The sequence below is a fragment of the Gymnoscopelus microlampas genome (assembly GCF_963454915.1).
Source record: "Gymnoscopelus microlampas genome assembly, chromosome: 8".
Classification (NCBI taxonomy): Eukaryota; Metazoa; Chordata; class Actinopteri; order Myctophiformes; family Myctophidae; genus Gymnoscopelus; species Gymnoscopelus microlampas.
The window spans coordinates 20,231,366-20,257,274 of NC_139945.1; the positions used below are offsets into that span (position 1 = coordinate 20,231,366).

At 43.8% G+C, this 25,909-nt stretch overlaps 1 protein-coding gene across 2 annotated transcripts in view; it reads right to left on the reverse strand.

Annotated features, from left to right (window-relative positions):
• Positions 1–23,428, reverse strand: part of pak4 (p21 protein (Cdc42/Rac)-activated kinase 4) — a 69,988-nt gene extending 46,560 nt beyond the window's left edge. The window contains exon 1 of one of the 2 annotated variants that reach the window (XM_084063742.1): positions 23,284–23,428. The gene's annotated coding sequence lies outside the window, so the exon portion shown is untranslated. Of the gene's footprint in view, positions 1–17,613; positions 17,726–23,283 lie in introns of those variants that run through there. The other variant, XM_084063744.1, reaches the window with a different exon arrangement.
• Positions 23,429–25,909: the final 2,481 nt, after the last annotated feature.

Consider the following 25,909-nt stretch of genomic DNA (forward strand, 5'->3'; position numbering starts at 1 on the left):
TCACAACGCCTCACGCTGCGAGGCGTTGTGAGCTTGTAGATCGGCTATTTTTGGCAAAGAGGTATAGGTGGAGCTATACCTCTTTTGGCAAAGAGGTATAGGTGTAGAGGGAAAAAAGGGCAGACCAAGTAAATAAAAAAAGTGTAATCTAAAACGCTATTTTATACAATATGTAGTGGGGGTCCCTGCTTCTCTCTCTCAGCTAGGGGGTCCTTGGCCTGAAAACGTTGAAGACCCCTGTGTTACTGTACTACTGTACTTTCCCCCCCAAAAAACATCTTAAATCGTTTTTATTATCTTTTGACACTTGCTTTGACACATGGACCGTTTGTTTGCTCATGCCAAAGAAGCTCTTTTGAATTTTTTTTTTTTAATTGTGCATGTGAGAGAGAGAGAGTGCACTCACTATAAGATGACATAGTGGAGTCACGGGAGGATATTTGGCAATTGGCATACAGCTGATTCTGACAGCATTTTTCAATTCAATGCTAATAATAGCCTGTATGATTTAAGACAGACTCTAGTGAAATACCGTGTCTATCTTTGATGAAGATGTATTACCAATGATGGCAAGGAGAGACAGTAAGGGAGCGAAATGGTCAACATAAGGCAGTGTTACACAGGGCAAAGTCTGGGCAACTTGTCTATAGATAGACCCTCCAGAAAAACGCAGGCTAAAACTCTTGATTATGCAGGCTATAATCCTTGATTTTGTGACGATATATGCAGGTTTTTTTTGCAATTTTATGCGGTGAAATTGCGGGAAGTTGCGAAATATGCGGAAAGTTGTGAAATATGCGGTAATATGCGAAAAGTTGCGAAAAATGCAAATATGTGAAAAGTTGCGAAATATGCGGAAATATGCGATGCCAAGCATATATTATGCGATGTGATGCGCATATTATGCGATGCAATGTGCATATTATGCGATGCAATGTGCATATTATGCGATGTGATGCGCATATTATGCGATGTGATGCGCATATTATGCGAAGCGATGCAGCCTTTTTGAAAAATCGTTACCCCCGCATAATTATGCGCCATTTTGCTGATTATGCGGTAAATTCTGCGATGGCATAATCGCATTTTTCTGGAGGGTCTATATAATAGACCTATATTGCCTATAGATTTAAGCCTTAGCATTGTCAATCTAATAGAACAGGAACCCTCGTTACTTTGGACTGTTCAGCAGGAAACATTTGCATTAAAAGATATGGCAGATTTGTTTTTGCATGGTAGGAAGTGTGGCTAAATATTTCCTATTGCATCACCACCGAATGGAAACAAGCTAATCTTAATCTTAACTAAACACTTCAGTCTGAGAGCGGGAACAGCTCAGCCAGGTAACTGTGACAAGCATCAAGTGTAAGTATTGATTGTTTTTGATGGTTTCTCATATAACACTTGTCTGGTTGACAGCGGTTGTTGTGGATGTCTTTGTCCATACCTACAGATCACTTGACATCTACAAACACTAGGGCTGATCGATCGGTGATCGGCTAAATGAAAAAATCAAATTGGCCTTTATGATTTTGTTTGAATTAAAAGAGAGGTTTCCAAATTCAAAATGAGTCACTTCACTTGGCATGTGTCTGATATACTGTATATTGAAACATATAGCTGATTCAAGAGTTTTTAATAATGGGCAGATTGGGCACACTTACACCTTTAAGACCTGAAGCTGATTCTACAAATGTCTTCTAAATCCCAACAGTTTTCTGAAAAACGCATGTTTCTATATCAGTGGTGCTCAAACTTTTTCATGTCAAGGACCCTCAAAATGATATGCATTTGGCTGCCGACCCCCATCTCAAAATGTTTTGTTCCAGTGACCCCAGAAACAAAGATTTGAGTTAAAAATGTTCGCTTTAAAATAATATAAATATATTAATTTGCACACATTTTCTCTATTTTTGAATAGCCAAAGTGTAAAATAATGCTTTTTAGCTCAAATGAAAAAGTGACACAGATGCTTCTTTAGGTCTTAAAGGGGAAATCCACCCATTTTCAATATTTAACTATGTCATTAATATAGCATAAAGGAGTTGTGTGGAAATAAGAAAAAAGTTCCCCCCTTTCTGTGTTGCCTTGAACTGGAGGATTGATTGTGGGTTTAACATTGCAAATTACAACGTGATGACTCATCATGTTGTAATTTGCTATATTAATGACATAGTTAAATATTGAAAATGGGTGGATTTCCCCTTTAATGGGTTAAAGGGGGTTTTAGTCATATTTTAGTGAAAGCTGAGTGTTAAATAGCTTGATACTCTTTTAGTAATCATTACTGTATAGACTAAAGAGTGTTTGTTCAGTAACAGCAGTATCCCGTCTCTTCAGCTCTTTAGTAAACAGAAAATACATTTTGAGCTTGGGAATTGTATCCCAACAGGAGAGAAAACTCATACAGGTTACAGGATAAACAAGGGAAATTGGAAGTGATGAAAGAAAAAACAAATAGCAGCCAAATTGAAGCTGATAAATTAAAATGTATGTTCTGTTTACTAAAGAGCTGGAGAGATGGGGACCCCTGTTATGGAACAAACACTATAACAATGATTACTATCAGAATATAGAGTGTTAACCTAAAAACCTTTATTTATGTATTTATTATATATCACACCAATCAAACCAAAAGTCTTTGCAAAGACAGTTTCATCATATGGGTATGAGTAACTCAAAGAAGAGACAGCTAGTACTGTCCAAATATCTAATCAATCACACCCTATGTAATCGTAGATCTCCCTTTGGAAAGGTAGGTAGAGCCGTGGCCAGTGGATACAACTCAAACAAGTGTCTTTTATGGCGTTTTATTTCTGTTTCATTCACACACAAACTCTCACACACATATCTAACACTATACTGGTCGTTACAACGGTAGTTAGCAGGTTATAAACCTGCAGATAAAAACATAGAACATAGCAATCATTACCGACATGAAATACATCTTCACAAGGTATAATATATATATGCAAGAAATAAGTTATGTCGTGTAAGGTCGGAGCTTAATTTACATACCATCTGCCCACCGCGGCTCTTCTTTGTTACTGAGATACTAACCAAAAAACTCCGGTGCTAGGAAAGCTGACGCATGCGCAGTACACTTGGTCACGATGGCAGGCATAACAAATAGCTTAAAAAACCCTCAGAAAGTTAGATAGTAAATACATAAATCACCCCACTACTAGGACAATACTTTCTATGCGCGGATTAAGCCGCTAATCTACCTAAATCTTAATGAAAGTATATAATTAAATCACGCTAAACCGGAAGTTCGTCATCACTCCGTCATTTCTGAACAAACGGTCATTTACCACGGGATGGCGCTAGAGGGCCATATAAGTAGCCACATGTCAATAAACACTCCACCCTCATCATAATCATAGATTATTCCACACCTCCCACTTGGTCCTATGGCTTTAAGACCCAAGAGGACCACCACCCATAACTCCCTTAGTCCATGCATTTGAAACATTTCTCCAAGGGAAAAATAATGGGCACTAGGCCGTCAATATTGTTCGTAAAAGGCGCAAAACAGTGTCTGTAAAAAATACGCAAAATACGCGAAATATTGTCTGTAAAAGGTGAAAAATACGTTACAAAAATGGTGAGATCCTTCTCGTGGTCCTTGATGCAGCATACAATCCTTTAAGCGCAGCCCTAGCAGATGCAACAACGCACAACTGCCAACTAAACATACAGAAGTACAAGCCCGCACAGAGGTGGGCTTAGACCTCGGTCATGTCCAGTCACAGCTGTACCAAGTTGCACCGGCACGGAACTGGCCTTACCGAAACACACCGCCAACCTCCAGGGAGGATGGCAGTGGGGAATCTTTTCTTCTTTTACTGCTCTTCTACTGGTAGAAGAACCACCAGCCTCCTAACATCCCTGTGGAGGATGGTGGACGGGCAACTTGCGACGGGCTGGTCACTCTTGGAAGGGCTGGTGCTGGCAGGAAGGCTGTGGCAGGTTCTCACCTTCACGTCTCGGACGACACCTTTCTCATCAGGAAACGCCTCCACGACTCGACCCAGTCTGAAACGGCCTCTGAGTGCGTTCTGGTCAGCGAGCCATACCAGGTCTCCGACGGTGACGTCCCTGGCAGGGGTGTGCCACTTCTTCCGGATGAAGAGTCCTGGACCCGCTAGCTGGCTCCACCGTTTCCAGAACTTGTCCACCTCGATCTGGATCGCTCTCAGACGGACGAATGGGTAGACAGTGGAATCGAACCCTCCGGGGTCACTACTGGGCCCTGCGCGCCCCAGCAGGAGGGAGTTGGGGGAGATGACCTCAACGCTCCCGTCTTGCAGCTGGGTCAAAGCGCCGATAGGCCTCTCATTAGACAGGTTAGCGGCCAGGTATAGAAGGGTCTGGAACTCCAGTGCCGTCATGTTTCCTTCTTCTCCCACGCTGCTCATCGCTCTTTTCATTACATGAACTGCTGCTTCTGCAGCGCCATTTCGGTGCGGCGAGTCGGCTGGGTGGAATACCCACGTCCAATCTGTGCCAGTCTCGGCAGCTCTCTTTTGGACTTTTTCCTTGTCGACACTTGCCAGGAACTTGTAAAGTTCTTCCAATACTGGCTTAGCTCCAACAAAGTTGGTTCCCTGGTCAGACCAGAGCTTCTTCGGATGGCCTCTCAGGGCAGTGAAGCGTTGAAATGCTTTCAGGAAACCTTCTGTTGATAGGTCTTCTACGACGTCAGCATGCACCGCTCTTGATGCCATGCAGCAGTAGACAATGCCCCAGGCTTTCTTGCTAGTCCTTTTCTTCACTGCATCTCTGATGGTGTAAGGGCCGAAGAGATCCAACGTTGTGTATTCAAAAGGTGCAGCTGGCGTTGTGCGCTCCGGCGGGAGGTCGCTCATAACTTGCTGGCACATTTTTGCCCTGTTTTTCCGGCAGTGAATGCAGGAGTCGATTACTTTGCGAGCAACTCTTGGTCCTTGCACAATCCACGCCTTTTCCCTTATTCGTAGAAGGGTACCAGCTACTCCCTCATGGTTGGCCCGGTGGGCTTCTTCAGCCAGAAGGATGCTAACCCACTCCCCGTAGGGAATCAAGGGCACTCCGGGCCGTCCTTCAGTCATAGTTTGGACTCGGCCGTGGCACAGTAACAGTTTAGAAGTTTTCTCCTCACGGACTACAAGCCTGTTTAGTGTAGTTTCAGGAAACTTCACTCCTTTCTGAGCTGCCAGGCTTAGTTCTTCGAAAGCAGCTTGACGTTCAGTCACTGTCAAGGCCTCCCACTTTACTGGTGTGCAGGTTCTCTTCTTCCGTGATAACCAGAACTTCACTGCTCTTCTGACGAAGCCGATTACATTACAGAGCTTGGTCAGCGTGCTGTATCTTCTTGGGTCGACTTGGTCCACAAGCGCAGCGCCCCAGAGCTTTTGGGGAACTTTGCTCTCTTCTGAGGGAAGGGCTGTCGCGTCTGAAGACTTTTGTGGCGCCCCGTCGTCCGTCTTTTTCTTCTCATAACTGTCAGGGGGTGTTATCAGCTTGGCCTGTGCTCTCGTAGTTACAGCTGAGAAGGACTTTCTTTGGAGCTTGCTCACGATGTCTCTAGCAGCAGCCACTACTTCGGAGGCGGATTTCATGGGCCATTCTTCTTCAGGATCGGCCAGGAAGTCAGGACCATTTTGCCATACAGAGCTCTCTGTGAGCAGTTCAGGGGTGCAGCCGCTCCTTGTCACTAAGTCAGCAACGTTTAGTGTTCCAGGTATCCACCACCAGTCTTCTACGGGGCCAGCCTTCTGGATCTCCCCAACTCGATTAGCAAAGAACGTCTGGAACCCGTAGCTTTCTCTTTGGATGGCACCTAGCACCGTCTGGCTGTCTACAAAATGGAACCATCTCTCCACTTCCAATCTTCCATGCTTCAGCACGTAGCCCTTTAGACGAGAGGCGAACACAGCTCCACAGATTTCGGCCTTGACCGCGTCACCCTTCTGGTCAAGAGGGGCTAGTTTTGCCTTTGATTCTATCAGTCGGGTGACTACACCATCGGCTGTCCTCCACCTTAGGTACAGTACAGCTCCATAGGACTCACAGCTTCCATCCGAAAACGTGATACCCCAGGGCTTCCCCCTCCAGCCGGAGGGCGTGATGCTCCTGTGAAACGTGATGCTGCTCAGTCTTGTGTACTCCTTGAATAGCTCTACTGCTTTTTCACGGAGGTCATCAGACAGTGGTTCATCCCAGGTGTCTCTCGTCAGGTTTCCGGCCTCCTGGAAGGCTCTCCTCACGAGAATCACTCCCTTTTGCTTCATTGGTGTTGCGAGACCTAGAGGGTCGTACAGTCCAGCAACTTGGCTTAGTAGCACCCGACGTGACAATGGGTTTGGCGTCATCTCCACAACTTCCTCTTCGCTCAGGTCTTCTCCAGTTCTCATCTTCCCCTTTCTACTAGAGAAGTTGATGGATACCATGACAAAGAGCTTGTCGTCACGGACGAGGTAACCCACCCCTAATGCCTTGTTGTCTTCTTCTTTGAGCTGGTTAGGAAGAATCAGTGTTTCAGGTTTGGATTCTGTAGCATCAATCCTCCCACTTTGCCCAGACCGGACCCAGGGCTTGAGGTGGAAGCCTCCTGTCTTCAGTATAGCTTCAACCCCCTCCAGGATCTCTTCAAGTCTGCTGGGGTCATTATTTGATGCAAAGATGTCATCCACGTAGCTGTTCTCCTGAATGACACTTCTTTCATCCACAAGGTGGGAGAACTGAGGAAGATTGGCAGTCTCCCTCATAGCCACTTGCGCTATGCATCCGGCTGGCTTATCTCCCATGTTCACCCTTACAACGGCATAGTCTTCAATCGTGTCCTGTGGTGAGTCTCTCCACAGGAATCGGTGAAGATGGACTTCTTGCTCTTCCAGCCAAACTGAATTGTACATCTTTTTGATGTCGCCGATAGCAGCAAACTCTCCCTCCCGGAATCTGAGTAATACTGCCCGAATGGGGTTTAGCACGTCTGGGCCCTTTAGCAGGATGTTGTTCAGGCTCACTCCCCTGTATTCTTGGCTGCTGTCCCAGACGATACGCACTGGCGTGGTAACTGAATGGGGATTGGGTGCTGTCAGATGACTCACCCACCACACTGCTCCCGGCCACTCTTCCATCATGGACTTTGTCAACTTCACCGCTGCTCCTCTTTCAATCATTTCGTGGATCTGCCTGGAGTAGGCTTCTTTCCACTTGGGATCTTTTTCAAGGCGCCTCTCTGTTCGTAGGAACGTTGCTTCCACTACTTTGCGGTTGTTGGGGAGTGATGCCGGATCCTCCTTCCAGGGGTACTTTGCATCCCAGTGGGGCTCTCCACTGTGCTCATCCCTTTCTTTGAAGGTCAAGCCTGCTTTTATACGCTCCATCTCCCTTTCTTCAACCAGCGTCATCTCCTTTCCTCCCGGAGAGCATTTCCCGCAACGACAGCCCCCGCATGCAGGGTCACATGCTGCTCCAATGCTGTCCATCTTCAACCAACTTATGGCATCGGTAGCGCTTGCAGCGGTAGTTGCCCTTTTCACATTACCCACAGGCCTTGAGACGTTTAAAAGGTGTTCCTTTTCCACATTGCCCACAGGCTTTGGTACATTGGAAAGGTGTTCCTTTTCCACATTGCCCACAGGCTTTGGGACATTGAAAAGGTGTTCCTCCACCCTAATGGCTGCCGTCCTCATGGAACGAGCAAAGTGTGTTAATGAATGGCGTGTTGTCACCTCCACCTCTTCAAAGAGGTCCGGATGCACACCACTCACGGTCTTGCCCAGGGGGCCATCCCACAGCACTAGATCACCGATTCTATGCAGTCTTTGCGGTGCTAGTCGGCCTTCGCGAGTGCTGATGAGAAGTTCAATCTTCTCGGGACGGGCCAATTCTCCTGGCCTGACCCTTGGGAAGAACTGCTCCAGTTCTTCTGATTCCACCACTCGATCCACTTTGGCGATGTCATCTAAACCGTAGCAGATCATCTCGTGGGATCTTAGGGTTCCTCTTGGGGTCCATACTTTGATTGCCACAAGATATCTCCTTGTGTCGACCCTTACCTCCATCTTCCCGACTCCAGAAACCACCAGTGTGATTGGTTCACCAGTCAGTCCGAGTCTTTTAGCGGCTTGGTGCGTGATATAGTTGGTGTCGGAGGCGAGGTCAATCAGGGCTCCAATATAGTCTCCTCCTCTTGTTGTGACATCCACAAGCATCATGAGGACCGGTAGCTCCTTCTCCACCAGACTGTACTTAGAGCATACTTTTGAGGTTGCCTTGTTAGTGAAGGCTTTCTTAAGATCCTCCATCTCTCTCGGACTCAACTTAGTTGCAAGTCTGGCTGTGACGGCTTCCTGTTCCTCTGTCAGGCCACGAGGCCCTCTCTTCTTTTCGACCCTGGTCTCCCTTCTGGTTGACGCCCCCCTTCCTTCTGAGCTGGGGCAGAGGAGGTAATGATGGTCTGCAGGAGCGTCCTCCCCAGCACACCCTTCCTTTCGGCAGGGAAAACCCTGTTTACATGCTCTGTCAGCCCCGTGAACGCTCAGGCATCTGGGACACGCCTTTGTCTTCTTTACCTGGACATTCTTAACTGACAGGTTAGCCTTCTTGAAGGCTGGGCAGGCGTAGAGTCGTCCTCCATGTTTTTCATCTCCACACATAGTGCACGGTTCTCGCTGGGACTCCCTCTTGATCTCACTCACTGCTGTCTTGGTGAATGACTGCTTTTCCTGCCTCCTCTCTCTCGGTTTCTCCCGCTGGGCCGTCTTCTCATTAACATAGGTGGTTCCAAGATCCATCTCTGCTAGCCTTTCGAGGATCCCCTCCTCCTTTTTCAGAAACGTTAAGAGCTTGTCGAAATGATTCCCTTGGTTGACACCATTCATGGCGTCCTGCTCATGGGAGATCCATTTCCTCTTGACCTCCGCGGGAAGTTTCCCTACTATCCTATTGATCATCAAAGGATTTTTGATGGCCCCCACCATTTCCAGGTCTTCTAGATCGCACAGTGCCCTTTCCACTGTCTGGATTAAGGTTATTGCCTTCCTAGGCTGGTTGCCCTTCACCGCAGGCATTTCCTCCAGTTCCTCCAGGATCACCTGAGCAGTAGTGCCCTTGTTTCCAAACCGGTTATCCAGGAGTCTAAAGATATCCATTGACGTTCTGCATGTATCTAATCGAAGCTCTGTCTTCAGTGCCCCTTCCAGGCTGTCAAGTAGGTGAGCCCTCTTGCACACTTCTAACCCTGAGGGTTCTGCATGTCCCTGGAGTTTCTCCCAATTGTTCCGCCAGTTCCAGTAGGTCCTTCTGTCCCCGGAGAACATAGGCAGACTAATCGGCTTCACCTTGACTTTGGGCCTGTAGTACTGGGCGCTGCCATCTCCTCCAGATGCCATGCCTGACCAACCGTGGGATTCAAACGCTGCCTGCGGAGCTTCAGTGACGCCGTGCTGACCTGTACGGCCACTCTGCTGATGTGGTGGTATGCCTGAGGCTGGGAAAGACAAGCGCGGAGTCCCACCGTCTCTCAATGGTGTTGAGGACTGGTGCTGCATTGTCCAGGCCGGAGCGGGTGGCCCCACATATGCACGCTTAGGATAGACACTGCCACTGGATACAGCAGGCCGGTCTCTAAGGCTATGCACTTGCGGGCTGGCTGGGGTTGTAGTATGCTTTGACGGGTCGTTATGTCCCTCATCTACCACCACCACTGACGACTCGTCTTTCTCGTCAGCTCCCTTAACCTCCCTGAGCGCGGCCCAGTCTTCCAGCAGCACTTCTTTTTGGTCCTTTAGGATCCTGTAAGTAGTCTGCATCTCCTCTGCTTTATCCACAGGGACAACGGATAACCACTCATTCATCACTTGTACAAAGTCATAGAGTCTCCTCTCTAGACCTCTCCTCTCTCTCTCTCGTTGCTCTGCGGATGCCGCCTGCAAGCTACGCACCTGGACCTTCCCCAAAGCATCATCAAACTCCCCCCTCAGGATTCTCACATTCGGTTCTGCACAGCGGGTCCATAGTTCCGCCCGGACCCTCTGATCTGTGTCTTTGAGCCTTTGTCTACCGGCAGCCCTCTTCGTCTGGACTTCTGCAATCGCTCCTGCGTTTGCGGTCTCATCCTCCTCTTTTAAGGCTATCTCATATGCATTCCAGAACCCCAAGAGTCTCTTCCACTCATCCTGGAGTGCTTTTCTCTCTCTGTCCAGTTCCAAGGCTGGCGCACGATCAATAGCATCGTCGATCTGATCTGCTATATTCCCGTATGTGGTCACTGCATTGATTAGCTTCTTCTTTATGTCACCACTTGACCCCATATTGCTTTCCGTCTTATCGCTCCCCTCTACTGGCTTTCAGTGCACATATAGGGACCCCGGAACAGTTTGATTACGGCTCACTAGGTAGCAGATCGCAGCAGAGAGTACAATAGCAGCAAAGTCAATAGCAGCAAAGGCAAAGGCAGCAAAACCAAGAGCAGCAAAACCAATAGAGCGCTGCTGCAGCCTCCTTAGCATGTAGCAGTGTGTTGTATCTTCAACAAGAGACAATAGGGCTTCCTTAGCATGTAGCAATATAGCATAGCGTCCTCAGCGTAGCTTTCTAGCAAAACATCCAGCAACAATAACTCAGCATGTAGCAGCGTAAAACAGCAGCCGTTGTATCTTCAACAAGAGACAATAGGGCTTCCTAGCATGTAGCAGTATAGCATAGCATCCTCAGCGTAGCTTTCTAGCAAAACATCCAAGAGACAGCGTAGCAAGAGACAATAGAACTCAGCATGTAGCAGCGTAGCATAGCATCCGTAGCGTAGCCTTCTCTAGCAAAACATCCAAGAACAATAGAACCCAGCATGTAGCAGCGTAGCATAGCATCCGTAGCGTAGCCGTCTCTAGCAAAACATCCAAGACACAATAGAACTCAGCATGTAGCAGCGTAGCATAGCAGCCGTAGCGTAGCCTTCTAGCAAACATCCAAGGAACTAGCACTTAGCATGTAAGCAGCAGCATCCACAGAAACAGTCACTTTACGTCTTTTAGCTTACAGCCTTGGTCCTCAAGCCTTTTTTACCACTAGTAGTCAATATGAGCGCTATTTTACTTCCCTTTAACGGCTTCTCCGCCGTGCAGCGTCGAGTGAAAGTGGTCCGGTCGTCACGTCCGCTTTCTCCCCGCCGTCTGTTCCACACGTTCTCCTCCTCCGGAGGCGACGATGGTTTATAACTGTCCAAATATCTAATCAATCACACCCTATGTAATCGTAGATCTCCCTTTGGAAAGGTAGGTAGAGCCGTGGCCAGTGGATACAACTCAAACAAGTGTCTTTTATGGCGTTTTATTTCTGTTTCATTCACACACAAACTCTCACACACATATCTAACACTATACTGGTCGTTACAACGGTAGTTAGCAGGTTATAAACCTGCAGATAAAAACATAGAACATAGCAATCATTACCGACATGAAATACATCTTCACAAGGTATAATATATATATGCAAGAAATAAGTTATGTCGTGTAAGGTCGGAGCTTAATTTACATACCATCTGCCCACCGCGGCTCTTCTTTGTTACTGAGATACTAACCAAAAAACTCCGGTGCTAGGAAAGCTGACGCATGCGCAGTACACTTGGTCACGATGGCAGGCATAACAAATAGCTTAAAAAACCCTCAGAAAGTTAGATAGTAAATACATAAATCACCCCACTACTAGGACAATACTTTCTATGCGCGGATTAAGCCGCTAATCTACCTAAATCTTAATGAAAGTATATAATTAAATCACGCTAAACCGGAAGTTCGTCATCACTCCGTCATTTCTGAACAAACGGTCATTTACCACGGGATGGCGCTAGAGGGCCATATAAGTAGCCACATGTCAATAAACACTCCACCCTCATCATAATCATAGATTATTCCACAAGTACAGATACTGTAGTAGCAACATTTTCTTCTTCCTTTTTTTTAAATCGGTATCGGCCAATCCTGAGGAAAATAATCTGTGACTGGTCCGGCATCGGACGGAAAAATCCGGATCAGATCCCCGCTACACTAAACTCTAAATACTTTCAAGATGATTTTAGCAGTTATTTGGCCAAACATTTTGAAATATTTTTGATATTGATGTATCAGATCAGTCACTTCCAATTCTCTGTCCCCGACTTCCCCTGCATGTGAAATTCATTCCATACGGCCACTTCATAACATCTGTTTACCCCAGACATCAAATATCTTCATAATAAACATGCACATCCTTCCCACTTTGCTGAGATCCCTTGTGTTGATCAAGCCCCCTTGTTTTCAATAACATCGTGAAATTAGGCTATTTGAAGAATGGTTATGTGTTTATTATAAGACCTTATATTATAACAAAAAAACTCGTCCCAGACAGACTAAACTGCAGCTACAAGCAGCGTCTCTATTTTGGTGTTTATCTTGTAAACTGTCAACAAGCTGTCAATCTCAATAGGCCTAAGGAAAAGGCCTGTTTGATGCTGTTGTTCAGTGTGTAAAAATACAGCAGAACAGGTCCACTTGACAGTTGACATATCGGAGCAAGGAACAACAAACCGTCCAATCCTGAGTTTGAGTTCAAACAAAGCATGCAGCAGCACAGCCAATCAGCGCCAACTTCCAGGAGCAGGTTGTGGAATGTGGAAAGGTCAATGATAAAGGAGGCACTGAGATCATGGAGCGGAGTTGAGCACAGCTCATACATGCACATACAAATATAGTTACACACACACACACACACACACACACACACACCTGACTGTTCATAACGGGACTTTGAGACTTCAACTTGCCCTGGGCTCACTCTCAGCAGCTCAGACAAACATACAGCCATGTTCATTGACATTAAAGAGCACAAGTTCAAGGATGCCCAGCATGCCCCAGGTCAGTCTAGACACTCAGAGTTCAACTAGTGATTTACAGGACAGGACTTCAAGACATGAGATGTTTAAAGTTATTTTTGGGGGTATTTTTAAAACGTTATTTGATAGCTGACATTGGAGAGAGCATTCAGAATGACATAAAGCAAATGTTCTGGCTGACCGGAATCAAACCAGGGACTTGGTGATCAGAGCATTTTGTGCCCCTGTGGTATGTGCCCTAACCACTTGGCTATCCAAAACATAGAGAACAGTTTATTTTAGAACAGAAAATATCCTGGTTGGACACACTGACTACTAGGGCTGGCCCAATTACTCAAGGCTTTTTTCAATGTCTCGTTCATGTCGGAATGGAACTATTAAGATTCTAATATTTGTGTTAACAAAAGATATTTTAGGTTAGCAAAGAGTCACACGAGCCAAGTGAGCAGTGCAGTTCGAGCTCCGCGACTCATTAATTCCGAGACTAATTATTACATTTTTAACCAGATATGACCAATTAATATTAAGTTTTGACCTTGATCTTGGTTATGCTCTTGATCTTTGACCTTTGTTTTCAACTCAAAATGTAACCATCTCATCAGGACTAGACTACTCATCATTGCCACCAACACCAAGTCTCATTGTTCACACACACACACACACACACACACACACACACACACACACACACACACACACACACACACACACACACACACACACACACACACACACACACACACACACACACACACACACACACACACACACACACACACACAGTGGCTAGGTCATTAACCACATTAAGTCTGGAGTTCCAGCATAATAAGCCGCTCTACCAACATGGCTGCCTGCCTAGCATGGTGCATTGAAAGGGAAATGGAATGCTATGGCATTTTTGTGAGTTTGCTGCGCTGTCTAAAGGTTCAAACTAATATAAAGATCTAAGATGAGCGTGGTACACTCACTGTGACGTAAGCAAGACTACTGCAGCTGATCAAATAAAACTTTATATATACACACATATACACACACACACACACACACACACACACACACACACACACACACACACACACACACACACACACACACACACACACACACACACACACACACACACACACACACACACACACACACACACACACACACACACACACACACACACACACACACACACACACATAAAATCGTTTTTTCTTCTGCCTTTTAGTCCAGGGCTCGGGAAGCAAAGGGATCAGGGCACCTTAACCACTCGGCTATCGGTGCCCCAAATAGATAGTTTAATAATGGATGTTAGATTTAGGTGACACTAGTCAATATGTCAATACTTACACATTGGCACCTAAATCTTTTCATTTTTAACGTTTAGATGGCAGCAAACTTACAATAGTCAGTGACCTAGGGTTTAGTTCCCCTTTATAAGGATTCAGAAGTCTGGTTAGACAACCACATAGCTGTCAAACAAATAAAATGTGCCTTTCTCCGTGTGTCTTTCTAATAGCAAGGGTTGACAGAGGTTTTGGCCCGCACCAGCTTCACATTAATTCCTGGGGAGGTACACAGCAAGTGACACAATTAAGTGCCTTGCTCAAGTACACCTCTACAGCAGCTGTTGGATGTAATGGAAAACATTCCTCATCCGATCAGATTTTCCCAAAACAATTTACGAACCGACAACCTTCCAGTCCCAGGGCCACCTGTCTAATGCCTAGTTGTGTCAAGATAACATAAATCTAGCCTACAATCTGACAATTTCAGCCTCATGTCCAGCACCAACAAAGCCTGCTGTGTAGCTCAGTTTGGGGAAACTGTATGAATCATGGAGTTACGGTAGGCATGCAGTCATAACTACATCATTAGATCGTGAGTAAACTCTAAGCCAAGGTGATGTTCTTGTTGAAGAACCTGTCATTAGTTGACTGTAATGTCAGTCATCACAAGTCACAAGTCAACATGCTATCAAACATCTGGTCACATATTTCACGGTCTTGTACTCGAATGTTATTCAAACTACAGGAGGTCTACAGGAAAAGCAAGGTTTGACCATTATAACCAAATATAAGTCTATAGAGAGTGTTGTGAATTGAAACGTACCAAACAAATGCTGCTACCATTGGCCAGTGAATGTTAGTGGGTTAGCCACAGTTAACTTGACCAGCATATAGTTAATAGTATTTCTATCTACTTTACTGATGAAACAAGGGGGGTTTCCCGTTTGACCTTTACAGTGCCATAAGTTAACATTACACAATCCCTTGATAACCCCTGTGTAGTACCAAATCTCACGATCACCCCTCTTTTCTCAAACATTCAAGACAGTCACTAAACATTCACACAGTCACTAAATAGCATGGACGGTTCCATCGGATCATGTGTATTAGTAAATGTTGCATAGACACATTTAATCACATGCACCGTTCTCTCCATGGCCCCAGAGGCTGCATGCTGCTGGGCCAAATCCTAAACCATTCTCTAGACTGGAACAAAAGACCTTCTTCTGTCACTCAGAATATTCTAGTATTATGCCACTGTGAAACGTCCACAAAAAACTGTGTTTTCCCTCTTGTTCTGCCTCCTATTACAATTCAACATGCTGCTATTCACTAGCACTGAAACAGTAACAACTAAGGGGAAATACACTCGCGACCCAGAATTATCTGTGTGTGTGTGTGTGTGTGTGTGTGTGTGTGTGTGTGTGTGTGTGTGTGTGTGTGTGTGTGTGTGTGTGTGTGTGTGTGTGTGTGTGTGTGTGTGTGTGTGTGTGTGTGTGTGTGTGTGTGTGTGTGTGTGTGTGTGTGTGTGTCCATATCACCCAGGACATGCAGGTCCTAGCTTGATTGTGAGCCTGTGATTGAAATCATTGCTCGTACAAGCACAAAGGACAAATCGTTGCTCCGTCACCATGTACAATACTACAGTACAGACAAAGACACACACACACACACACACACACACACACACAAAACCCTGTTCTCACAATCACACACACACACACACACACACACACACACCTATGCATGCACGGCACGCACACAGTACAGCAGGGAACTGCCTGGTTGACCTGAACAGACAGAGCATTGTTACAGAGACAAAAATGAGCAGAGATTCATTCAACATCATGTGCCATCATATAGGCTACAGTAGCTTCCCTCATGAAGATAGTTATCAGCCTTCATTGAAGAGCACATTGAATAGCCAGTACTGCAAACAATGACTATTGTCTTTTCTAACCACCATCTTATCAACCTCATGATCTAAAACACAACATCAAGCTTGGGCTGTCACTATCATGAGATAACGACTTGGTCACAGTGGTTAGTAAGGACCAGTGGTGTAAAGTAACTAAGTACACTTTTGAGGTATTTCCAATTTTCAGTACTTTTACTCCACTACATCTCAAAGGCAAATATTGTACTTTTACTCCACTACAATTATTTGAAAACTTTAGTTACTAGTTACTTTGTAGATTTTGATCATTATAACAAAACATACATTACCCACTTCAGCCCTCCATTTCAGCCATTTGAAAATGGCCGATCTACAAGCTCACAATGCGTCGCATCGCAACGCATTGTGAGCTTGTAGATCTGCTATTTTCAAAAGTTTTTTTTACATTTATACATTTGAAAACTTGTGAAATTGGACAGTCTGCATAATGGTACTTTCTACTTTTGGTACTTTAAGTACATTTTGATACCAATACTTTTGTACTTTTACTCAAGTAAATTTTGAATTCCGGACTTTTACTTGTAACAGAGTATTTCTACATAGCAGAATTGATACTTTTACTGAAGTAAAAAATGTGAGTACTTTTTCCACCACTGGTAAGGACATGTTCTGTTCAGTGTGTGCTGCTGATTCAAAACATTCACTTGTGGAAAATATAAACTTTTTTGGCAGATTTGATACCGAGTTTTTTTAGAGGTATGTATGTATCAACTCACCCAGGGACTTTGTCTGTGAACTGAACTGAACTACCGATATCAACACATTATCATCCAACCATCACTCATGGTTCATTCATTAACTAACTAACTGATTTGAAAAAACACATTTGGTGTTTGATCAGTTTGTAAGTTTGGATTCCATATAAAATCTGACTTGATGAACAACCAAGCCTAAAACAGCTAAACGTTTTCATTCTTTAACTGAATTTGTTCAGTAGGTGGCTATGAGCTGCCGAGCCCCGCTCTGTCTCACTCACGCGAGTTGATAATAATCCTTCAGATTTCAGACAGTATATCTGAATCTATACACAAATCCACGGAGCGCTGCCCTGCGCGCAACCATTGCTGCTGTGTCAGACTCAGTCAGCTGCTGCTGCGGTGTCAGTCAGCTGCAGTCACTGACTGCTCACTTTACTCTTTTACCTGCTTTTTACTCATTTTTACCAACACTAACTTTACAAAAATGTACAGAAAATCAGGTGCCAGTAGGCTAGTTTATGGCTGCTCTGCTAACGTCAACAGATGGACAGAACCGCAGCAGCTGACTGACAACGCAGCAATGGTTGCGCCACCTACAGTGCAGCGCTCCGTGGATTCGTGTATAGAAAGTCATTTGGGTGCACAAGTATAATAAACTCCCACACTTTAACGCTCACGCTGCTCAGCTGGACCACAGCTCGCTTATCAGTTGCGAATTTGCAAGATGCATGCCTTTAAGAAAATACAACTACACGTTAAATATAGAAAATACAACATTATTATATTAGGTAATACTTGGCTTATTATACTAGTTTATTATACAGTTTTTGTTAGGCACAGGAGGAGGAGGGAGGGGCGCTGGTGGTAGTTGGGTGTGGTGTGGGTGTCTCCGCGACTGAGGCTGACAGCCACAGCTGACAGAGATGGTCCATGGTCATTTGTGTGCAGTCCTGTTGGACAGCTGATAAAAAGCTGTCATTACTGAAAATATTAAACTAGTCTCAACTTTTAAAAGTGCTCAAAGGGGCTCCGATCAGCGCCTTCTAAAAGCAGTCTGTATGTGGTCGCCTTTTGGTCATTTCTCACAGGGTAAAATGGTGTTGGCTAAATTTTTTTCACAAGGACCATGGTGTGAACACTAGGGCTGGTAACATTCCTCAGAAATGATACTTGAATATTGGTCTTAAACATTGTCAGAATATCTAAAATATTCGAATATTATTGTTAAAAAATAATAATAATCCAATAAAGATCCAATAAAGAATACATTGTTTGTTTTTATAACTTGATAAATTGTTTTTTTGTATTTACCCTGTCAAATAAACATAAAAAAACCCCGAATATACATTTTTCCCCATATTCGAGGAATATTCGAATATCGAATATTAATTTACCAGCCCTAGTGAACACTACCTAAACCTATTAAACGCAAGTGTGAGGAATGTAAACACAAGCCTAATTTGTACTTTGTTGCACGATAGTGTTAGCCTGGTAAACCCTCCCTCCGGAAATCTCATTTCCATTTGATTCCAGGAGTGAATCAAATGGAAATGAGATTTCCGGAGGGAGGGTTTACCAGGCTACGATAGTGTCACCAAAAATAACATACTTTTCTAACTAGTTTTTCAACGTTACTTACATTTTTTTATTCAATTTAAGTAAATATTTGGCCACGGCAAAAATAAAACTAGATCACTTATGGAACCGCCACTAACCTCCCATCAATAATATTAAAACCATATTCACAGGTAACTGAAAGATAAAATATTTTTAAATGCAATGGTACGGGAGGAACACAGGTTTAAAGTCAGATGCATATTGCATAGCAGATACCAGCAGAGCGAGGCTGTAGGTAGAATGTTATCAGTTTATTTTTATTTGGCTATAAATCTTGCTCCACCTTAACACAATGCTGGCCTACTATCTGGACTTGCTGTTGCAACTGGCTCAAACATACGTAGGTCTGGTATTGTTATATTATTGCAACTTATTTTTTTTTCTGTGGTCTGTGGTCCTGCGTACCTACAGGGTTGTGTTGATATTGGCTGCTGTGCTCATTCCAAAAGGGATTTTATTTGTATGTGCTAAGCCCCTTTCTAGTTTCTCCCCATTAAGGCAAAGTATCAGAGTATGGCTCTCATTGGCTTTCCAATTTCTTTCCCCCTCTACTTGTTATTCCACACCCTGTGCTCATTTCATCCATTTCCAGTCAGCTTCCTCTGTCTACCCCAACACTCATTTTTTTTATTTGAGACTTCAGACAATGTCACATATTATAATAGTTCAGTTGGGTAAGCAAAAGCATGACTGTTTCATTGTAGTCTGTTTTTATCCTGTGTATAAAACACGAGATTGAACATGGGAAAATGTGTGACCCGTTAACATTTGTGATTTGATAAAACAGCAGACGGACGGACAGAAGGACGGACGGACGGACGGAAAGAACGAATTGATACACCTACCCTGCAGGTTTTCATTTACAGAGTATTAGCCTTGCCCTGCTGCTGTGTTTTCTCTGGAGGTCTGGCTGTTTGGCTATCAGACCAGGCTAAATCTGTAGAAAGAAGAAAGGCGCCTTGCCTTCCATCTCTCACGCTCTCTCTGGACTCTCCATAAACACACAGTCTACCTGCCTGGGGAGACGGATCTCCTTTCATCTACACTTTCTTGCTTTCTCATCCCTTGCGCTGCTCTAGCAGAGTATATTTCTCTCTCTACTCTCTCAAACGCCAACATTCATCTATACTTTTCTCTCTCTCTCTCTCTCTCTCTCTCTCTCTCTCTCTCTCTCTCTCTCTCTCTCTCTCTCTCTCTCTCTCTCTCTCTCTCTCTCTCTCTCTCTCTCTCTCTCTCTCTCTCTCTCTCTCTCTCTCTCTCTCTCTCTCTCTCTCTCTCTCTCTCTCTCTCTCTCTCTCTCTCTCTCTCTCTCTCTCTCTCTCTCTCTCTCTCTCTCTCTCTCTCCATCTACACTTTACTTATTTTCTCATTACTTGTTCTACCCAGCCTCTCTCTCTCTTCATTCCATTCTCCTCAGTCTTCCTCAAGCCTGTGTCATCTTTCTTCTATGCAACCTGATCTTTGGAAGAAGATGAGAAGATTTGAACAATGTTTCAGTCTTTGCCAGACAGCTATCCCTCTTCTTCTCAATTTCTCTTCAGTCCTCACAAGTTCACATTCCAACAGCAATGTAAGTCAGTCAGCCTGCCCAAGCCCATATTCTATTCACTCATTGACTTGCTACCTTTGCACAAAGTGCTTTCTCCAGTTTCGGAAATGTACATGAAACCATTAGACAAAGTTGGGGACAGCCTCTGTGTGCTGTTAGTAACACGGAAACTTGCTTTACTTTTATACTACAATATCAACAACAGACATTATGTTTTCTGTTACAACCGGTCTTCAACAAGCATATACGCTACTGCATATATCATAAACATGGACTTTGTTTACTGTAATACTTCCCTATCACTCACTATAGTATGAGAACCTAGTTTCTGTCAGGAGTCAGGACCACACCAATGACAACATTGGACCCTCTAGCCTCTCAACTTCACTTCCTGTTCGTCTGACCCTACTTGGAATCATACCACAGCACATATCTTGGTTCACAATACATTTGACATTATAGCATTAAAATAAATATAAATAATTCTACTGTTCAGATTATCTTTTTTTTTTTAAATCACAGTTTTCACACTATGGTAAACACCAACCCTGCAGTAGGCCTATATAGCTGTGTATAATTCAATATAACCTATATAAATGCGACAACATAAAACACATTGGATAAGTCGTCTGATGAAAAGGATGTCCACATGCAGCTCTATTTGAGGTTACATGACATGAAAACGTTTGCCGGCCTTTACATAGCAGGTCAGTAGTCAGTACAGTGAGAGAGAGGAGGGGTAGAACTAATTGAAGCCTCCTGTAAGAAACTGAGTGGAGAGAACATCTCTGTTTGCAACTATAAACTCCATGCAGTGCCTCAAGCAATGTCTCAGAAATTCTAAAGGAAAAACAAACAGTAACACGCAGGCCAGAAGACACCATCTGGGTACTTGAACAGCTATAGCAACGGGTCCCTGTGCCTGCTAGAGATGCAAAATGTATTCTTCATTCTTACATTTTACAGAATTTTAATGACAGAGAAAGAGGACTCTGTAAAAAATGAAATAGCAACAATCATGAAAGGGCTAAACACAAAACGCACGTCATGTTTGTTTCAAGGCATTCTCTGAGTGATGAACCAACTACTAAAATGTTTCTGTTTTTGTTGTTGTTGCTCAGCTCTGCCCGTCCCTTTGTATCTATTTCTCAGCCAACCACAACCACACAAGGGGAAATGCATTAGGCCTACAATACTAATATCACACAAAAGGCAAGAGGCTCAGATGTATTCATAAGACCCCAACAGAGTTTACCATCAACTGGCCTAACCCAATAATATGTCTCGTAGATGGAAGTCTGACTCCTGCCAATGACTCCAAACCAAAAAGGTGGGGTTTAGTTTCAGTAGAGTGCACTGCTGGGATATGGGGTTATGTGTGTGTGAGTGACCCCCTCGGCAGAGCTCTGGCATGTTAGGAATGTGTGGAGTGCCCAGCACTAATCGCACAACCTTGCTGACTAACTGACTGACTGACTGAACCCAGTCTGTCTCACTTTCCCTCATCCCTCCACCCATCCTCTCTTAACGCAGTAGCCGTTCTCAACCTTTTTAGACCGCGACCCCCCCCCCCCCCAAAAAAAAAATCATGTTTGAACTGGGGACCCCCCACCCTGACAAGCACTTGGAATGCAAGAGTTGAGGGTTGAGGCATTTGATTTAGTTTGACTCGGTTCCACAGATAAATATTGTGAAAATAGCCGATCTACAAGCTCACAACGGCTCGCAACGGCTTGTAGATCGGCTATTTTCACAATTTTTTTCTCTTTTTTATATTGTTTGACAATTTGGCCAATGTTTGACCAGTTTTTTTAGTATAGTTTGTTGATTATTTCTGATTTTTTTTAGGTATTAAAAAGGTCTTAAAATTCCGTAAATTGTCACTTCACTGTCATCTGAGGACCCCCGCCAAAATCATGTGGGGACCCCCCTGGGGATCGTTGTGAGCTTGTAGATCGGCTATTTTCACAATATTTATCTGTGGAACAGAGTCAAACCAAATTGAATGCCTCAACCGTACATTCCAAGTGCTTGTCAGGGGGTGGGGGTCCCCAGTTCAAATATGATTATGAGGAGGAGGGAGTTTGAATACATAGGACCACAATGGAAAGTCCCCAGGACTTTTTTGTGTACTCTTTTAAAGCTCAAATGTCTGACTGTACCTCGTGCCGTTTACATTTCTGTCTAATAAAGTATTCAATCAAATCAAAAAATAAGTTGTGCACTAGATACTGAGGCCAGGAAGTTTAAGTAAAGTAAGTATTCCAGGTTGTATGTTTTCTGAAGATCAGCAATAACCTCATTCTTTCAATGATGCCGCAAGGTTGACATTGACATATCGCTAGTCCACACTATATATTTTCGTCAATTTAATGTGAAAACAGAAGAAAGCAAGGATTGATGTGATGCATGTAAAATTCTTAGTCTTTTGGGGATTGTTTGCATTATCATGCATTAAAAAGAAGTGACAGGTCGGGTATGACAATGATGACAGACAAGAAAAGGCTTTGTTACCAAAACCAGCTTGTGTGGTTTTGGGATGGATTTGCCAGTAAGCTGTCTAGCAAGCTTAGAGGGTCTTAGCACAGAGCCGGGAGGACAACCCAGTTAGCTCCTTGTTGCTGTGGCTATTATTTGAACAACTTTTGCAACTGTAAGAGACTCATTCTCCTACCTACGTTCACGGAACTGCCCTTTAGTTGTGTGTGAATGAGTCCGTGTCGTACAACACAGAGAACTAACACAAAGTGATAACGATCCGTGGCAAACACGAGGCTGGACAGAGCTTTTTAAACAGATCTAACCGATAGCATTAGCCACCAATATAGATTGTGAAACCAGCAAAAAAAAAGCAGTGTTGCCATGTTGTATGAGATAAATAAGCACACAGGTCTAGGAAAACGAGCCCAAAGGAATAAACTAGAGGCCACATGAGCACTTTAAACCTATATGCATCAAGCTCACAACGCTGAGCTTGCAGATCTGCTATCTTCAAAAACTCTTGCAATAAAATGTGGAATATTTGGAATATTATTTGGATACATTCTAACAACACAAATGCTCCCTGGCACAAAATATCTATGAAATGATATGAGAACCACTGGTTTAAATAATAATTAGAACAATTGGAAGCAAGCCTAAATAACTAAATAACTTCACAGAAAAAGAAGCCCAAAGTCGCTTATAATAAGCCGACACGGCAACACTGGCTAAAAGGGCTAAACTCTTGAATGAGTTTTGCCTGGCTATGCTAGACAAGGCAGGGGGGACGCGCCACAAGCTATAAGCAACAACAAGCTTCAACCCACAATGTACAATGTACTTACCTCAAAACTCCGGAATAAACTTTTTTTCTGCCACCGGGTGTGTGTGGGTCTAAAACTTTTGTTCCCCTGGTCGTGGAATAATTTGTCTGACTTTAAACCGCAAACGGTGTAACATTAGCCCAAAGTCTCACTTTCCAGTCGCCATGTTGAATTGGGGGAAAATGCTACATCCGGGGAGTTGCGCTCAAACTCTCCATGGCAACCATACCACTCTAACCCCCCCCCCCCCCTCACACCTCTCTATCTGTGTGTTAAGAGTCGTTCAGTGGGTCAAACAGTGATGGAAGAAGTAGGCCTACTAATATGCTTTGACTTGAGTAAAAAAGTATCAATACTGCAATTTAATACATTTTGTAATGCAAAATTTACTTGAGTAAAAGTGTAATGTTTTGGCATCAAAATGTACTTTAAAGTAGGCCTACCAAAAGTAAAAGTACTCATTATGCAGAATGTCCCATTTCACAAGTTTTCAAATGTATGAAATTCATTCAAACAAATTATATAATTGTAGTAAAAGTACAATATTTTCCTCTGAGATGTAGCCTAGTTGAGTAGAAGTAAATTATTGACATTGGTAAATACTGAGGAAGGTAAAGAAATACCTCAAAATTGTAAATGTACTTAGTTACTTACTTTACACCACTGGTCAAATGCATGCCTGCAAAAAACAGGCAAAGGGCAACGAGTCACAGCACAGGTGAAAGGGCTCAGTACAGCCCTGTGCCTTTTTGATTGATTGATTGATTGATTGATTGATTGATTGATTGATTGATTGATTGAATACTTTATTAACAGTTTGCAAATAGTACAAGTGGCACGATTATACAATGGTGCTAAAAGGATAACACAAAAAGCCCTTAGGGCTTGTTTCCATTGTGTCCTGTAGATTCAGGGCTACCAGACGGCTGTGACACTTGTGCAATGCAGTGCAGGAGCAGCCCAGCCCAGCCCAGGACCAGTGGTGGAAAGTAACTACTGTAAGTACATTTACTCAAGTACTGTACTTAAGTAACATTTTGAGGTATTTGTGGTGCTTTACTTGAGTATTTCCAATTTCCAATACTGTTACTTCTACTCCATTACATCTCAGAGGCAAATAGTGTACTTTTACTCGACTACAATTATTTGAAAACTTTAGTTACTAGTAACTTTTCAGATATAAATTATGATATTATAAAGCATACATGAATCACTTTAGCCCTATCTTATACATAGGCTATTTGAAAATAGCCGATCTACAAGCTCACAACGCGACTCGTTGTGAGCTTGTAGATCAGCTATTCTCAAATATTTGGTACGTATACGTAAGTATTGGTACTTTTACTTACGGTGAGTCTAGTATGGGGGAGGAGGTGGCAGGAGGCTGCTGACTTTGTAGCTACTGTATCTGGAAGAGGAGGCTCCCGTATATTGGGTCATGCACAAGGGAAGGGGAGGGAGACAAAGGAAGGGGGTTCAGAGTGGATGAGGATGGATGGACCATATAGATTGTATATGGTAGCAATTTAGGGTGTGGATGCATGCAGACTCTCTGTGATTGGACAACATCCCCACTATCAAAAAGCACAGATTATTTACTGGTTGAGAACACTGTGCAGGTGAGCATCTTTTGCCCAACCATGTGATCTGCAGCCCCTAGTGCAGTGGTGTAAAGTAACTTAAGTACATGTACTCAAGTATTGTACTTAAGCAAAAGATTTTTGGTATTTCTACTTACAATTTTCAATACTTTTACTTCTACCCCAGGGCCACTACATCTCAGGAAATTATTGTACTTTTACTCCACTACAATTACATGAAAACTTTAGTTACTAGCTACTTTGTAGATTTTGATTATTGTTACAAAACATACAATAACCACAACAGCCCTATATACATTTCGGCCATTTGAAAATAGCTCACGCCTCACAGCTAGAAGGTCCTGGGTTCAGTGCCCATACCCTAGGTGGGGTTGGCGAAAGGGCCTTTCTGTGTGGAGTTTGTTCTCCCCATGTCCCCTAGGGTAGGTACCCTCACAAAAACATGTAGTAATCCTGGTCGCTATAACGCCTCCCCCATGACAGCCGTGGCGCCTTATGGAAGGGAACTGGTTGGAATAACGTGTTCCTTCCACACGCTACGTCCAACCGGGGAACTCCCCCCTGTCAGATGACAAGAAGGTCAGTTGGCTCTCATGCATTGAAGGAGGCATGAGCTCGGCCCTAGCCTCCTTAGGCTGGTGGGGGGAGTGTAGCGCCCAGGATCACTTAGAAAATCGACGCATTGTGAGCTTGTAGATCTGCTATTTAAAAAAAAAATGTAAACATTTTATTCATTTGAAAACTTGGGAAACTGGACATTCTGCATAATGAGTACTTTCCACTTTTGGTACTTTAAGTACATTTTGATACCAATACTTTTGTACTTTTACTCAAGTAAATTCCGGACTTTTACTTGTAAGAGTATTTCTACATTGCAGTATTGATACTTTTACTTAAGTAAAAAAATGTGTGTGCTTTTTCCACCACTGCCCTGGTGAGAGACAGACAGACCCCCACAGTCAATGAAGAGTTGCTGACTAATTCCTGTTCTGTTTGTCCTGTGCTGCATTCCAACCCAGCCCGCATGGTTAGATTCTGGAAAACCA